The sequence below is a fragment of the Typopeltis vanoorti genome, chromosome 1 (assembly GCF_054136105.1).
Source record: "Typopeltis vanoorti isolate ZY-2024b chromosome 1, IOZ_Tvanoo_1.0, whole genome shotgun sequence".
Taxonomy (NCBI): Eukaryota; Metazoa; Arthropoda; class Arachnida; order Uropygi; family Thelyphonidae; genus Typopeltis; species Typopeltis vanoorti.
This window is the reverse complement of record NC_143549.1, coordinates 87,565,152-87,581,027: the sequence shown is the minus strand read 5'-3', so window position 1 is coordinate 87,581,027 and position 15,876 is coordinate 87,565,152. Positions and strand designations below refer to the sequence as shown.

General features: G+C 35.8%; 1 protein-coding gene across 1 annotated transcript in view; it reads right to left on the bottom strand.

The window, feature by feature from the left end:
• Positions 1-15,876, bottom strand: part of LOC150110183 (uncharacterized) — a 122,353-nt gene that overhangs the window by 89,013 nt on the left and 17,464 nt on the right. The window lies entirely within an intron of this gene.

Genomic DNA, 15,876 nt, shown 5'->3' with positions numbered 1-15,876 from the left:
TTTGATATCTGCTCATCAGTCACCATCTCATCCAAATCACCAGATTCATATTCATCCTCATTTGCTCCAATTTATGCAAGAGAGTTCTATGTGGAAGCCTGGCAAATGTCCAGCAATATCACCGAGTAGCCATTTTTCTTATCTAACTCCATTCTCACTATTATAAAAAAAGTAAGCAAATTACTAAAGCAAGATCTACTATTACATAAAACGATTTTGTCCCTTATACAGTGTCTATTCCTATCCACCCTATCCAGAATTCTGCCTTTCACTCATTTTTCCAATACCTTAATTACCACTCCAGAGAAGCTGATTGGGCTATAAATTTGATACTTCTCTCTCTCTCTCTCTCTCTCGGAGCCTCTTTTATGGGACTATTTTGTCCTTTTCCCACTCCATTGGTACCTTCCCAATACTGAGGCTTAAATTAAACAGCTTGCTCAGAGGAGCTGATAATTCCTTTGCGCATTCTCGTAAAACACTGGATAATATGCCATGCAATCCCATGTCTGTGTTTGTATTGAGGTTCTGCAATATTTTAAGCATCTCCATTTCTTCAACCTCTATTCTCCTATCAGTCAATGTCACATCTATCATTGTAACATCATGTACACTCCTACAAAATGCTCACTCAGTAATTCAACTACTTGGTTTGTTTCAGTTACCTCCACACCATCAACACTTTTTAAAGTCGTCATTCTTTCTTTTACTTGTCACATAGCAAAAGAACTCTTTAGGATTTTTTTTTTTGGCCTCATCAAATAGCTTTCTCTCATAATTAGCTTCAGCCTTCCTTACCATACACAACACCATGTCCTGCTGAATACTTTCTTCATATTTCTTCCACACTTTTTTCTTTGTAACTCTTGCCTGATGATGATATTTATCCATCTATCTCCTACCTGATTTATCCTTCTGACTCTGGGTATTCATTCTGATATTGCTTTGTTTAAACATCCCCTTTGACCACCTCCCATGCACGACCAACTCTCCCCTCCAAATTCTGATACCATGGTACGGCTGAAAGATGCCCCTCCACCGTCTGTCATAATCTTTGTAATTCCACATATATCCTTACCTCACATAAGTCTTCATATGGCTAGCCACAACTCAGGTGATCACTCTCACCAACTGAAGGGAAGCGCAAAACCCACTCCCAATTTAATGATCAGATGAAATGATCAGATCTAAAACTCTCAATCCTTGAGTGCCCAACTTTACATACTGCATGAGATAGTTGTCTCTCAAGAACTCAAGAAATTCATTTTCCTTATTCCCCAATGCTATCTCTTCATTCCAATCTCTCTACCCACAATAGTTAAAATCACCCATAATAATCACCCTTCTCTTGTTCACTAACTCAAGTTGTTTATAGATTTCTTCATCACCACCCTCCACATTCTCTGGCCTATAGCAACATCCAACTAAATATGTCTTCCTGTTTACCACCACCTCATACCACACCACACTTCCTCACAACCATTGTCACTATTTCTCTCTTTCAAGTTTACCTTATGTGGACATAATTCTCCTGCTATCATTAGCAGCACTTCCCCTCCCTTCTTGTTCTTTCTATCCTCTCAAAAAACACTGTACCCTTCCATTTCTATTCTCGTTACGATATCATCTTTATTCAACCATGTTTCACTTATTCCAATGATTTGGGGACAAATAAACTCAATCAATGAAACCATTTCATCTCCCTTATTTCTGATACTCCTAGCATTTGTAAATGAACACAGCAGTTCACTTTTAGGTCTATAACCAGTCCTACCCAAGCCACCTGCCCTTGTCCAATCACCTTTACCACCACTTACCACATATATATTCTCAGTCTCAACTACCCTGATACAGTCTGAATCAGAGGCTTGCTCTCAAAGCTCAGTTTCATTATAAAATGCAAAGCAACCTAATACTTTTTAGAATCCATGCTCACAAACAAAAAAATTTAGGCCCAAATTGGAGGAAGGAAGAAAGAACAGACCCAAATTCCTTCAGAATGGCTTGCCCTAGGGCTCTGTTTTGGTTCCAACTCTTTTCAACATCTACAGGAAAACCTTGCTTAACATGAATTCGATATTCGCGATAATCAGTTAGTGCGATTGAGTGAAATTATACTATTTCCCACTTTAAGCAAGTGAATAATCAGTTAACGCAATTTTTTTAAGTAATGCAAAATTACTGTCGCCAGTCTGCAGCAAGCGACAGTACTTGTCAGTGTAATACGCAGTGGTAGTGCTGCAGGCAGTGGCTGGCGACACTCGGCAGTTGACTCAAAGCTATTATCGCAAGCGCACATGCAAACTGCGTTCTCTTGCTCAATCACTTTTCCTTCATTTTGCTTTAATTCAGATACCTATAAGGCTTTATTATATTCAACCCCTGATATGGAAAAGAGAAAGACTGATAAAGAAAGTGGCAGTAATAAAAAGAGAAAAAAGTAATTACATTAGAGGAAAAGCTGGAAGCCATTACGAGACATGAAAGTGGCTAGTAATACAATGATTATTCTACAATGGGATACAGCTAATCTACAGTTCGGACTATTATTATTATTATTACATGACACCTTCAGTAAGAAAGCTAAACACTGTGTAAAACTAGCTAAACAAAAGTCATGGGAGGACTTTGGCAAGAATATAGAAAATAAATATCAAGAAGGTGGCAAAATATTTTGGAGATTGTTGAAGAAGTTTAGAAATGGAGGAAAGAGTGCTGTAAATGTGACATGAAAACGGGAGAAAAGGATATCCTTGAAGTATGGAGTAATTACTTCGAAAAATTGCTAAATGAAACAAGCAATGATAGCACAGTCGTAAAAAACACTCAACAGGCATACAGTCAAGAATACATATCCATACTTGAAGTAGATCCATACATCAAAGGCCTGAAATGTGGAAAGGCAGCAGGAATACATGATATTCGACCAGAAATGCTGAAGTATGGTGGTATAAAAGTCTTACAGTGGCTGCACTGCATAGCTCAAAAGGCCTGGACAGACGGACAAATTCCAGATGATTGAAGTAGAGGCTCTCATGGTACCAATATATAAAAAGGGAAATAAAACTGAATGTGAGAATTACAGAAGTATTTCCCTACTGAGTGTTCCTGGCAGGATTTATGCTTGAGAAACGGTTGAGAAGAATTGTGTACAAAAAACTTGGTGAAGAACAAGCTGGATTCAGACCAAATAGAGGCTGTCAGGATCAGATCTTTACTTTACGGCAAATAATGGAGAAATCATGGGAATATAACAAAGATCTGTATTTAAGTTTTGTAGATCTGGAAAAGGCATATGACAAGGTGCCAAGAGAGAAGCTATTCAATACACTACAGTTATATGGTGTCAATGGAAAATTATATCAAGCAATACTTAGTCTTTATTTGAGTTGTAAGTCAGCAGTTAGAATTGAAGGAAGTACAGGAAGCTGGTTTAATGTTAAATCTGGTGTGAGACAAGAATGTACATTATCCCCTCTGTTATTCATTATCTATATGGATTACATTATGAAGGAAAGTGGTATTGAACATGATATCAGAATTGGATATGTTAATGTCAGCTCTTTGCTCTATGCAGACGATGTTATACTTCTAAATAAATCCACTACGAGTCTGCAAGATTCCCTGACTAAATTGAATAACTGTTGTGATAGATATGGTATGAAAGTCAGCAATAAAAAGACAAAGACAATGAAAATAGGCTGAATCGTTGAAAATGTCAACTGCGTTGTGAACAGAGAACTGGTGGAAAAAGTAAAACATTTCAACTACTTAGGCACGATTTTTAGTGAAGATGGTAAATTAAATATGAAAATAGACAACAGAATCAACAAAGTTGGTATGGTAGGAAGTCAATTGAATAAATTCATATGGAATAAGAGAGAAATTAGTCAGAACACTAAATTAGCTGTATACAAGACGGTGTTCAAACCAGTTTTAACTTATGGATTTGAGAGCTGGGTCAGAAGTAAAACACTTGACCAAAGACAAGAGACCACAGATATGAGATCCTGAGAAAGAGGTGCGAACAGATGGGATCAATGGCAATATCATATTAAAAACGAGGACATTAGGAAAAAACTTGACACTGTCAGCATCCAGAAATGCGTTAGCAGAGCTAATCTCAGGTGGTATGGTCACTTAAACAGAATGGGCGATGAAAGATTAGCGAAACAAGTGTTCTCTGCCAGGTTGCCAGGAAAATGACCCAGAGGAAGACCAAGATATAGATGAATTGATATGGTACAAAGTGCCTTAGATGATAGAAATATAAGTTCTGATAATGTTGGAGCCTTGACAAGTAACAGGATGATTTAGAGGAAAATTATAGATAGGAAGTTAGTAATGATGAAATTTTTGATGTAGTACTATCATATCCTGTACACCCCTTGAGGGTACATGTCAGGAATTTGATGATGATGACCTTCAGGAAGTCCAAAGACTCATCGAAGGAGGGCACTTACTCTACAACTCTCGGTCTCCATCACTCAAATCCACCAATTACAACGAACCACAACTACACCAATGCCATCTACCAACTGCTGCCGCCACCGCCACCACCACTAGTATTTTCACAGACAATCACAAACATCCATGCCCATGTCGGCAGGGATGCGCCGGCTACATGTGCAATGTGTGCGATGCACACAGGTGCCAGGATAGTAAAGGCGCCAAAGATTTGATATGATATTAGTGAATTTTGTCAGCAAAATACTGCAGTCTTCATCTATGAATCTCCACTTGCTTTAGATGCATTGAATGATCTAAATGAATTTTTAAATGATTATAGGTCTGATGAAACTTTCAAAGAAACTGTAGAAAGCTCAAAATTAATTGCAGCAAAATTTGATGCAGAATCTGTATTTTGTAGTAGTAGACCACTAAGGCGACGTAAAAAGACAAGACAATTTGATTGCGAACATGAAAATGAAAATATAGTAGATCCTAAAATTTCATTTACAGTAACTTTATTTTCTCTGCATAATAGATCACACATTATAATCTTTTAATAAAGTAAATATTTCCTGCAAAGAACATATGAATTCATTTCAGTTTTTGTATTTGTTAAGTACTTCACAAAACAAGAATATTTATTATCTTGTTGTAAAAAGTTACGACAAAAATTAACACACAAGAATCATTCAGACATCGATGTAGACGATTTATGCGAAGAAATTTTACACTGTCAACCATTTATTTTTAATTTTAAAAATGATATATATCAGATAATTCAGTATATTTATTCAAACGACTTAATCACAGTTTATCCAAACGTTACAATTGCTCATTGGATTCTTTTGTCATTACCGGTATCTGTAGCATCTGCAGAACGGTCCTTTTCTAAACATAAAATTATTAAAAACTACTTGCGCTCCACAATGGTACAAGACAGACTTTCAAATCTTGCTGTTATATCAATAGAGTCAGATATTTTGGATCACTTGATATACATGATATTATTCGAGAATTTTCATTAATGAAAACTAGAAAACTTCGATTACACCTAAGTGATTTTGCTTTCTGTTTAAATATTTATTTACCTATTTCTTTATCCAATAATGTTTAATATGTTCCTATTTTATATACTTGTAAGTTACTATTATTTATTTATTTTTATTTTTTTTTCCCAAAGTATATTTGTTGTTTTTGTACCTTTCTTGTATGTTTATTGTTTTTTATAGTTTTTTTTTTTTTGTAATTTCTACTTTTTGTTCAATAAACTTATAATTAATATATTTCGTATTTCATTTTTACTCACCGATACGTTTTTATAAAGTGATATTTTATTGGGGGGAGGGGTATAGGGGCACCAACTAAAGTTTTGCATACTGGCGCGCCCCTGCATGTCGGGAATCGAATCATAGCCTTTTGGCTGGAAAGAGGATACGCTGACCACTCGGTCAACTAGGCCAACTATATTAAATAAGAGCAAAGAATACAAAAGAACAAACGAAATGTTGCTACTACTTCTTTAAGCATGCAGATCACCCAAAATAGAAGCCATTTAATGATTGAGATGGAACGTCTTCTATCACTCTGAATTTATAATTGTATAAATTCAGAGTGAATTTATACAATTATAAAATAATACCTCTAAGTACAAGGAATATTCAGGCAAAAGCTCTCAATAGTTTTACCTCACTGAAATAGACCAAATTTCAAGAGGAATGTGAAAGCTTTACTGCAAGTTTAGGATGGTTTGGCCATTTTAAAATCAAGCTGAACTGCATCACGTAAGAATGACTGGGGAATCTGCTAGTGCTGATAAAGATTCTGCGGCCAAGTTTCCTGAAGAACTGCAAAGGATAATTCAGGAGAGTGATTATTATGATCATCAAATATTCAACGTCAACAAAATTGGTCTCTTTTGGAAGCATATGCTGACAAAAACTTTCCTAGCTAAAACTGAAGCATCTCAACTAGGATACAAAGTATCTAAAGATCGTCTTAAGTTTTTATTAGGAACAGTGGCGGCTCGTGGCTTGAAATCGTGAGGTGCTGCAACTTTCAAAGTATACATGCACACTGTAAGTACAGTGTATAGGCGTTTGGATAAAATATCAAAATTATTGCCACAGCTTTTGTATACTAATGTCAGAACCATCAGGAATAAGGAGGAGGAGATTTGGGGATTGGTTAGTGCAACCTTGTCAAAAGCAGATGATGTAGTTACAGGGATAGAATGTGATGAATTTAGCATTTTCAGCTGGGGTACAGCTGATGAATTACAGCCAATAAGAGTAGAAGCCAGTCAGGCAAATGGGCAGTTCTTTTCAGTCAATCTGGTGTGACACTGAGGCCAATAAGACTTCTTATTCTTCTTATTCCTTCCCTCCTCTTTTGCCTTGAGGTTTTAAAGATTTTCTATTCACTTAACTGCTACTGTATCGAGGATAAAGTGGTTAAGCCCTATGCCTGTAGATACGTGTGTTCATGGGCTGGTTAGCCTGTTCTGGGGGGGGACGAAACCCCTTACCTCCGTATGAGACCAGTTAACTCACCTTTAGTCAAAAGAGACCAGATAGAAGTTCCTCACATCACTGACGAGAATTAAACCCAGATCTTTCTGACCAAAGGGCTTCGTCTATACTGACTGGGCTACAGCGGCTGCCAATAAGACAAAATATAAAATAAAATTCGTTGCTTCTACATGCCAGGAAATGATGACAGAGATGGTGATGAAGACATGCATTCAGCAGATTAGTACAATAAGTGCAAGTGAAGTAATTGTTATGGGGGACTTCCATTTCGGAGATACAGACTAGAAGGAGGAAAGATCACATCACAGAAAATAGAATTACACTTACTGAGAAATAATTAAGTGATGCAGAATGTGACAGGAGAGGAATTGGGATACGAATGTGTTGGATCTACTGTGTTTCCCCAAAAATAAGACCTAGCATGATTTTTCAGGATGCTCGTAATATAAGCCCTACCACAAAAATAAGCCTCAGTTAAGATCGTCAGCCAGATGGACGCATTTAGTGCATCCATTGCAGCACACGACAGACGTATTGAATTATAAAATAAAAATATTAATATATAATTAAATATAAATAAATAATATTATTGACATTAATACTTAAAATAAATGATAATATAAATTATAATTAAGTATTTGTAAATACCCAAGCGGGTGCCTTTGGACGAGAGGTAAACGCCTATGTAAACAGATGAACTCGAGACTTATTACCAAATGACCAATCGGAGTATATAATAAACAAGCCATTCAAGGACCATTTGCGCATGGAAATGAATGACTACACTGAAAATAGAATGGAGAGAAATCAGCATAGAAACTTTGTGAAGCCTAGCCTGCAAGAGGTCATGACTTGGGTGAAGAATTCATGAGATAAAAATCACTGACAGCTGTGTTGCCAGTGATTCCAAACCCCGAATTCAGGCCAGAATTCGGGGTTTGGAGAGTTATGACGATGTTCCAGAAGAAGATGACATGACTGTATTTGAATAAATGCAGATTTTTGTACATGAATAAATGTAGATTGTTGTACATGAAAAAATAAGACATCCTCTGAAAATAAGCCCTAATGTGTCTTTTGGAGCAAAAATTAATATAAGACCCGATCTTATTTTCGGGGAAATACGGTAGTTAGAGGATCAGAAGATCTGTCCATAACTAAGGCGGCTACATTGCCTCCAGTTGGGGAAAGTAATCATATGGTCTTGACTTAGGAGGTAGCAAATCATGTGAAAATTCAAGTTAAGAAGGGGATATATGTGGAATTACAATGCACGTAATTATGATACACTTAGGAGATGCTTTAAGCAGTACCATAACATAAAGATCTACAGGGGAAAGATGCTTACAATGCATGCAACATAGCCAAGGGGTATTCTGGAGGAATACAATATTGCACTGTATACCCAAGGTCAGGAGGGAAAATTGGATAGGAGTTATATGGATGAGTAGTATCACAAAGCATGAGCTGCAAAATATATATAAATAAATAAATTATGGAGGGCATATAAGGAGAAAGGTGACCAGCTAATTCGTGGACAGTATAAGGATGAGGCAAGAAAAGTGACCAGCATGGTAAGGAAGACAAAATCAGATTATAAGAAGAAATTAACTGAACAGGTGAAAGGAAATCCCATAATTTTTTTTTGTTATATGATACATAAGAAGAAGAATGATATGGAAGAATAATTTTAATGAGTGCAGATGTAGAGAGGTGACAGAGGCAGATAAACTTGAGCTACTGAGTGACTATTTTGCAAGGGTACATATCATCAAAGTGAAGATATTGTTATGGTAGAGGTGACAGGACTGATGCAAGAACAGAGGCTGATGAATTAGAAATATTTAGGATATTGCAGAATCTGAATGCAAATATAGTTGTGGGATTGGATATTGGCTTGTGTTTAAGAGAATAGTGAAAGGCATTGCCAGCTGCTCTCACAAACTGTTTAATTTAAGTCTCAGCTCTGGCAAAGTCCCTAGAGAGTAGAAGGAGGATCTAAATATGTGTTTGCAAATTATAGAGCAATGAGTATCTGAGGAGTGGTGCTGGAAAAGTTGGTCAAAAAGAGAATTTAGGAATGGGTGGATAAGAATATGACACCATATGAGGAGCTGCATGGCTTTATGAAGGATTGGTCATGCCTTAGTGATCTACTACTATTTCATAATAAAGTGACAGCTGAATTGAATAAAGAGAATGGCTACACAATGATACCGTTGGATCATACAAAGACGTTTGGCAAGATATTACATGAAACCCTGTTAGATAAATGGGGACGGATATGAAACTGATGATATGGATAAAAGGATGGCTGATGGACAGATACCAAAATATAGTATATGGAGGAGCAGAATCCAGGAGAAGGCAGGTGACTAGTGGTGTACCAGAGGGCTCTGTTCTTGGACCACTGCTCTTTAATTTGTACATAAATTATGTAGGAAATAATATGAAGGGAGTTGAAAGTTTATTTTTCACTTGGTTAGAGTATAATAAATTTAGTTTAACCCTTTATCCAAGTGTGAGCAAACAAAGTTTGCGCCTGAAAGTATCTTCAGGACTGGGGTAAGATGGTACAACACCAGGGCACTCCTTGCAAAGGTGGAGCAAGCAACCAACACTCCTATCTCAGTATCTCCCATAATGCAAAACACATCTCCTTGTGGATATGTGTTATGTTATTTATTAAGGGAAGGGCCACTACCCAGACTAGTTTCGACCTTTATTGAGGTCTCTTCAGTGGGAGCCAGGCCCAAGTTGAGATACCAGGGATCACACTTGGATAAAGGATTAAACTAAATTTATTATACTCTAACCAAGTGAAAAATAAACTTTCAGCATCTTTCTCTAAATCCAGAGTAATTTATTAAAAAAGGGTGGCACACCATTTGGCAACTCGCATAGGTAGAGATGACCTGCTAATGCTTCTGCCTGGTATCTCAACTTGGGCCTGGCTCCCACTGAAGAGACCTCAATAAAGGTCGAAACTAGTCTGGGTAGTGGCCCTTCCCTTAATGCATAACATTAGACATATCTGCAAGGAGATGTGTTTTGCATTATAGGAGATACTGAGACAGGAGTGTTGGTAGCCTGCTCCACCTTTGCAACAAGTTGCCCTGGTGTTGTACCACCTTACCCCAGTCCTGAAGATACTTTCAGGTGCAAACTTTGTTTGCTCACACTTGGATAAAGGATTAAACTAAATTTATTATAATATGAAGGGAGATATTTAGATATTTGCTGATGATGCAAAGTTGGGTATAGGGTAATAACTAATGAAGGTGATATAGAGCTTGCAGGATGATTTAAACAGGCTGACAGTATGGCCAAAACATAATGGATATCAATTTAATATGGAAAAGTGCAAAGTTATTACAAGCTATGTGCCATATTGAGGGAGCTATACTCCAACAAACTGATAAAGCTGGGGATTTAGGTAGTAAATAGAGAGTTAAAGTTTAGAGGATAGTCCTAAAGAAGCCATGGTAGCTCACAGGATTATTTGGTTATTGAAGGACACACTAACAAGCAAAATTACAGAGTCGTTATTCTAGTCCTCTTTATAAAGCCTTGATATGACCACATTTGGATACTGTGCTCAGGTCTGGTCATTTGGGTTTCTTAGGGATGAGAAAGTGGTGGAGTGGATTCAGGGGCAAGTGATGAAGATGGCAAGTAAGTGGTCTGTAATGCTCTCTATGAGGATAGATTGAGGATATGTAGGATGTAATAACTTGAGCTTTCAGAATAATTTTGGAGACCTGTTAGGGATATTTTTAAGTAAATAATTGGATTTTCATGTGTTATCCACATAGGATCATGATCCAGGATTAAGTAGGTAGAAGAGTCAGAAAGTAAACTTGGGATTTTTTTCATTATAATCTTTTGTATTTAGAACTACTGTTACATTCCCTTTGTCTGCTCACAGAATTATATTTCTATTCTTCTTAAGTAATAAAAAGACTATTCCTTTCCAAGACAAAGATATCAGATCTTGGAATTGAAGAAAGAAGAAGGGCAGCAGTTTTCAGTCTGATAACATTGATTATATCCACTGGGAGAATTTTCCAACACTACATAAAAAATTAACTTTTGGAATGTAACACAGCGTTACAGGATATTTTTTTTTTCCCATTTAATTAAACATTGCTTTGAGGAAAGTGGGGGGAGGGGTAAACTTCACTAAAAGAAAAATCAGCATGGTTGTTCTAATCATCAGTAAATTCTCTGAACTTGCAATGGTTTTCTATACTGTGGTGAATGCAACAAACAGAGGAATAACCTAGGTTTTTATCTCCTCTACACTCACCAAAATACAATCCAATGTTGCATAAAACACACACACATATACCATAGCCATTGTTAGTTTTATAAAATAATCATACTTTCTTTGGTTTCATTTACCACCAAAACTTCAAAATCCTGTAATATGACATTTCACATATTTCTGAATTGAATACAGCCACTGGCATATTTCAAAATCAGGTTTTGCATAAAGCTTCATGATTTTGTATTCCATTTTTTATCCTAAATGACTATACTGATGTTATTTGTACATAATATGGAAATACGTTTTATGTATAATGCATTTATATTTTCCAAATATTAATCAAACGTTTTCTACTGAATTAACATATCCCACACATCTCATTTACAACACAAAGTTATTATTCAAGTTAAAGGGAAAGAATAACTGACTGGTGGACTACACAGGAAAACGATCTGTAAATTATTATTATTATCTAAGACCTCCAGGAGGTTCAAGGACTCATTGAGGGAGACTATACATTACTCAAAGCAGATGTCATACCTTTTCTTAAATTCATTCATACTAGACGCACTCATTACGTCTAAAGGCACACTATTCCACTCACTCCCTGCTCGGTGAGAGAAAAACCTAGCCTTTACCTCTTTCTTGACTGTGAATAAATTCAACTTCGGTGTTCTCTTCTCACCTTCTATATAATAAAAAATTTCATCATACTATATCTGATAACACCATTCAAAAGTTTATAGACCTCTATCATATCATCCTTCTTTGTCCTGTTAACCAGTCTGCAATCCATACACTTGCAATATGTCCTCATAATCTAAATCCTATAATCCCAATATAATCTTTAACTCTTCTTTGCATCCTATCTACTTTATCCCCTTGGAACACAGGAGACCAAATCTGTGCACAGGTGTGTCCAGATGTGGTCTTATCAAGGCAAATATGTAAATATGCAAATATATAAAGAGGCAAAATGACTTAACCTTACATGTCAAGGTTTGCTTCAACATTGCAATTATTCTCCAAGTTGTATTCACAACTTTTGTGTGACCTTTAAACTTCAAATTCCTGTCCACCATTATGCCAAGATCCCTAGCCTGATCAGTTTCTTATGGCATAACCCTGCTAATATAATATGCCATTGGAAATCTCATCATGCCAAAGTGCCTAACTTTACACTTGCTAAACATTAAACTGATAACCATTTTCGTTTTCCCAAATTTCCAGCCTATTCAAATCATTCCGTAAGTGCTGGATACCAGGAGCATTCTTGATTTCTCTGCCTATCTTAGCATCAGTTCTAACCAACTTTCGAAAATCAGTAAGCAGCCAGTTTCCACCTGTAATCATTGCCAATAGTTCATGGCTGCTGAATCTTTGAAGACTTCAAGTTGTGAGGTTCCTGAGTTTTTAGGAGAAAAAAAAAGTTTACTTATGTGCCAAAGATCAACTAACCTGGGAACAGGATATAAAAAAGGCCTAGAAATCAAAGTCACATTAGTCAGCAACTGGATTTGAACCTGTAATGGCCTTTCTTCTTGTGGTCTAGCATCAATATTATAACAAACCTTCATAAATGCATCATGAGATCTAACCTGCAAACATATCTATCATACTGAATATTAAACTCATTCATACTCCTAGCATTATGGAATCAGAAACATTGCGATATGTATTTTATTGAGGTTTAGTAAATTTTATTATTACCTTAAGTAGAGTAAGCCAATATATCTGCAATTTTAAGCAAGAAAACAATTATTTGTACTAACAAAGACTATCAGAAACTAAGAAAAGCTCAGTTCCTGATAATGGTAGAATTACTGATAGTATATAGGTAGTTCTAATTTGCCAATAGATGTTTTGATATGCAAATATTATACTTTTGGGATACAATTTGGTTAGACACTGATGGATTATATGCTTTTCATTCATTCATTCATGCATTTTTTACACTTTAAATCTATCAATGAGGATCAATTAGATATTCAGTTGTGTCTACATCCATATAATTTGTATGTCCAATATATCACTTGAAGCTTATTCTGATCATGGCAACACGCAGCACATGTGGAACAAATATTAATGCAAACATCTGTTTACCATTTCCTAGTTAAAAATATGAACATTTTATCTGCTTTGACTGAAGACTTATAATTACAAGACGACTTTTTAACAGAGATCAGAAATATGTTTGCAGAAACACTCCATAACATCAGGCAATGGAAAATGTGCAAGGCACAGGCTGCTATTTCCATTTATACTTTGATGATACTGCAAGAGAGCCTTTGCTAGGATACTGTCCCATCTATAATATTGTGTAAGGCCCAAATATTCTGGAAGACAACATTTCATCATATTATTGCTGATAATACAAAGTTGGAGAAAAAATACAAAAGTAAATAGGTGTAAGTATACAAGTTCAGTAGAACTCGGTTATAACGATCACGGTTACAGCGAATTCACGTTTATAACGAATAATTTTGAAGGTATATTTGAATTACATTTGATTTAATGCATGTATTTCATGTTTATTACGAATTCCTTTCACGGGAATAACGAACCAAAATTTAAGAATATATATTCTTAGGGCTGGTCCTTTTCACCTCCTAATAAAATGTAACTGAAAGATATTTGTTGTGGCAATATGCATGTATGTATAATACATTGTACATACTAACGAAGGTTTTCTAGGAAAATAGTGGACAGTTAAATTTCTTAGGAGATTAAAATCAATTCCATTTTTCTTAGAATCCAACGGCTCTAAAAAAAGAGTTTGCGATAATCTTCACCTGGACGTACACGTTAGTCGTTCCTTTACTGACATTTCGTACGTACGCATTTTCTGGTTGTGGAAAAATGTCGGGAGTCAAATGGAAAATTTTATCGGTTTCCGAAAAAGTAGACATTATACGGGAGGTGGAAAGTGGCCAATCAAATCTGACAGTAGCAAAGAAGTATGGTTTGTCCCCATCTACAATATCAACAATTTGGAAGAATCGCGAGTTGACTCTGAAAGCTTTTGAAAACAATTTATCGAAGTGTAAAAAACTCGTGGTTTATAGTGCAAAGAACTGCTGGCTTACCTATTAGCAGACCAATTTTGAAAGTTCAAGCCAAAACATTTGCAGTTCAACTTGGTTATAGTGATTTTAAATGCAACAATGGGTGGATTGATCGCTTTAAGAACAGAAACAATATTGTCTACGCAAAAGTAAGTGGCGAGGCGTTGTCTGTTGACAAAAACATTGTTTCTGACTGGATCAAGAATGTATGGCCAGATATCAAACGAACGTATGGATACAACAACATTTATAATGCAGACAAAGCAGGGATTTTTTATAATTTAATGCCCGATAAAACTTTTCAATTTAAAAACAAAAAGTGCATTGGCAGAAAACTTATCAAAAATAGACTCACAGTTTTAGTTTGTGCGAACATGACTGATAGCGATAAAAGAAAGCTTCTTGTAATTGGAAAATCAGCAAAGCCTAGATGCTTTAAAAACATAAAGAAACTTCCTGTTGATTATTCAGCGAATAAGAAGGCCTGGATGACATCTTCAATTTTCGAAAATGAAATTCGCAAGTGGGATAAAAATCTTCGCAGTGAAAACTGGAAAATTTTGTTATTGATAGACAACTGTCCTGCCCATCCTGTAGTGGCTAATTTAACAAATGTAAAACTTGTTTTTTTTGCCACTGAATGTGACATCTGTCTTGCAATCACTTGATCAAGGCATAATTAGATGTTTTAAATCCCATTTTCATCATCTGTTAGTCTTAGAACTTATAGAACGCAGAGAAAAATCTGCGGAAAATGCTTATGCTTATGACCCGAAGATCAGTATACTTCACGCAATACATTTAATGAGTGATGCTTGGAATTTGGTGTCATCGTCTAATACAAAACTGTTTTAAGAAAGCCGGTCTTGCAGAATACGAGTGTGAATCTGAAGAAGATGAAGAGGATAACTTATTGTTATCAGCATGATTAAAAGCGCGAAACTTGAACAATTTTGAAACGTGCACAGAGATCGATAACGTCGTAACTTCGGGTATACCAACAGATGCTGACATCTTAAAACAAATCTCTCATACACCGAAGAAGATAATAGTAGTAGTGACTCCGAGGAAGAAAATAGCAATGATGAGAAAATCGTTATGGTGTGAAGCAGAAAGTGCTTTACATATTTTAACAAGATTTATGGAATCGCAATCTGTAAGTTCAGACGACACATTCAAGCATCTTAGTGGTATAAGGAACAATTTCAAACGTATGAAATATGCGTCTTGTGCAAAGCAAAGCACGCTTGATGATTTTTCTATGTAAAAATGTGAAGTTTTAAAAATAAATTTTTGTTCTTTATATGTATGTATGCACATATGTATTTATGTTACCCAACATACCTATGTTGAGAAAAATCTGAAAACATTTTTAATTCGCTCAAATTATAACCTTCTTGATATAACGAATAGCGGTTATTACGAACAAATATATGCGGTCCTGTGGAATTCGTTATAACCGAGTTCTACTGTATTTTAACAAATCAGCACTATGGATAAATAAGGAAAAAATTAATTTAGTAATGCAGGATGACAAATTACTATTTAAGAGAGAGAGATT